The 2,909-nt window shown below is 47.9% G+C and overlaps 1 protein-coding gene across 1 annotated transcript in view; it reads right to left on the minus strand.

The window, feature by feature from the left end:
* LOC111385870 overlaps nucleotides 1-2,909 on the minus strand; it is a 5,971-nt gene that overhangs the window by 909 nt on the left and 2,153 nt on the right. The gene's annotated exons all lie outside the window — the stretch shown is intronic.

The following is a 2,909-nucleotide window of genomic DNA, read 5'->3' on the forward strand; positions in this document are numbered from 1 at the left end:
GCGTAGTCCCTAATGATGCCTCCACCACTTGCAAATCCATCTTTGACGCATCCATCAGTGTTGATCTTGAAGGATCCCACTGGTGGAGTGCGCCAAACAACCATAATAGGTGGTGGTGGGAGAGGACGGGTCAAAGAAATTCCAAAGAAGGGTGCAAGTGTCACATCTCCTCGCCAATGCTCAACTCGGAATAGTCCTCCCATATGAAGAAAGGAGATCATGCGGTAGACCCTCCAAATAATACGTCTGGCCACCATACGAATACCTCTATGCTTCGCATCATTCCTCTCAGTCCATAGAAACCAAAATATCAGTAGAGGAATGATAATACGAATGTGTCCACGGTAAATGTGCTGTCCAGAATACCGCCATCTCTGGAACCTCTGTCTGACCCCCTCCCCTGAAGTCATAGGTATCTGAAAGATGTCTCCAAAGTACTGCCATACCTGGTCGGAGACGCTGCTGCTCGTGAAAATATGATTGATGGTCTCAATCTCGGAACAACACTGACAACGAGAAGCCAACTGACATCCAATTCTCCTCTGAATAACAACATCTACTGGAATGAGATCCTGCCACAGTCTCCAGTAGAAGAATGAAATAGTGGCAGGCAAGATAGAGCTCGACAGCAGTCGATATGAGTCCTGAGGCTGGTGAACCGAACGGACTAGTTGCCATGCTGATTTGGTGGTAAAGTCACCATCCGAAGTAATTTTCCAAACAATTCGGTCCGTGGCATCTGCACATAACGGTATCGCCCCTACCTGTTCGGCCATGTGAGAAGGAAGGGCCTGTAATAACCGTCCAAAATCCCATCCAGTGTCGTCAAAAAAATCCTGTACCCTCGCAGATGTGTGCTGTCTGTGGGGGAATAGGGATGCCAACGTGGACTCGCCCATCCAACAATCATGCCAGAAGAAAATCTGACCGATTCCAAGGTGCCAAGCAATGTGCGGATCCGTCCGTGGTCCAACTGATTTCAGCCTCTTCTAGGTAGGGGAAGCTGAACTGGGAACTGCAGCAAGTAAAGGGTGCGTCCCCTTACAATACTTGCCCAGTAAAAACTGAGCCCAGAGTGACCTCTGAGATCGGAACAGCCACCAGAGCTCCATGGAGAAGGTGTCCACCACATCCTGTAATCTCCTAAAGCCGAGGCCTCCCTCATCAGTAGGAAGGCAAATCGCCTTCCAACTCCTCCAATGTAGACGTCGTGCTTGATCCTTAGAATCCCATAGAAATTGGGCAAAGATGCTCTCAAGTTTCTTCAGCACTGCCTTGGGCGGCTGCATAATCTGAAGAAGATGTAAAGGTATGGAAGAAAGTACTGACCTCAGTAATGTAATACGACCCCCAGGCGATAGTAATCGTGAGGCCCAACCTGATATCCTATCGCTTATCTTCTGGATAAGGTCGTCATAAAGGAAGCTCCTCTTGGTCCCCTTGAATAAGGGGACACCAAAGTAAGTGAAAGGCTGCTGCTGATGTATGAAGCCAGTCAAAATCTCTAGTCGTCTGATCTGACTAGTGGATGCCCATCTGGATAGTATAATACCGCTCTTGTCTCTATTCACCAATTGGCCAGAAACTCCTTCATAGTGCTCCAAGCAATCTAAGACCCTCCTGATAGACTGTTTCTGACCGTTGGCAAAGATGATCATATCGTCAGCAAATGAGAGATGTGAGACAAGAGCACTACCTCCACGTCGATAACACATAATGGGATACTCCTGAAACCTCTGAGTGAGCAAGCGTGAGAAGTAGTCTGCTGCAATGATGAACAAGGATGGGAAGATAGGATCACCCTGCCTGAGTCCTCGTGAGGAGGGAAAGAAACCACATCGGCGGCCATTTAGGAGTACGGAGAAACGACACTCCGAAACGCACCGCCTGATTCTGTCAATCCAGATCTGATCAAATCCAAATGCCTCCAATACAGAATAAATGAAGCCCTAGTCCATGCGATCATATGCTTTAGCCTTGTCTAACTTCAGCATAGTGTTTTCCCCTCGCACTCTATCATCCAAAGTGTAGAGAAGCTCCTGAGCCAATAAAACATTATCTCCAATCAGACGGCCTGGGGTGAAACCACTCTGTGGAGGGGAAATAATGCGCGGTAGCAGTGTACTCAACCGAGTGTTCAAAAGTTTAGTAATAATCTTATTGAACACAGTGCATAAGCTGATTGGCCTGAATTCAGTCCATCTGCAAGCACCATCCTTCTTAGGTAGCAAGACAATAGAAGTAGCAGCAAAACCCCGTGGAAGATGACCACCATCAAAGTAGTCCAATACCGCCCTGTAAACATCCTCCTGAATAATATCCCAACAATTTTGGAAGAATAGGGATGAGAAGCCATCCGGGCCAGCGACACTATCAGCATCAATACTGAAAACTGCCTGCCGTACCTCAAGAATCAAAGGGGGGCAATTTAGTGCCAGATTATCGTCCACCGTCAACAGCCTCGGAATGACATCAGAACGGATGTGGTCCAAGGGTTGTGGAGGAGCAGATAAGAGATCCTGGTAGAAAGCAATAGCCGAGGTCTGAATATCAGCAGGAGTAGCTAAGACTTCCCATGCCTGTGTCCTGATGGACCTAATACGCGATCTGATACGGCGTCCTTGAACCATCGCATGGAAGTATCGAGTATTGTGATCTCCTTCACATACCCAACGTGAGCCAGCCCTTTGCTTCCAGAAGCCCTCCTCAATAGATAAAGTCTGGTTCAAAGCTGCCTGAACCTGATGCAGTATGTCACGATGTTCCGGTGTAGGGTCACCGTCAAATACAATTTCTGCCTCATCAACCCTGTCCTCAGCATCCCTCACTCGCTGGAAAATGTCTCCAAACACACGTCGATTCCACCAGCGCAATCCCTGTTTCATCCTGAAGAATTTCTCCCAAAGAGC

The sequence above is a fragment of the Olea europaea genome, unplaced genomic scaffold (genome assembly GCF_002742605.1).
Source record: "Olea europaea var. sylvestris unplaced genomic scaffold, O_europaea_v1 scaffold3318, whole genome shotgun sequence".
In the NCBI taxonomy this organism is placed as follows: domain Eukaryota; kingdom Viridiplantae; phylum Streptophyta; class Magnoliopsida; order Lamiales; family Oleaceae; genus Olea; species Olea europaea.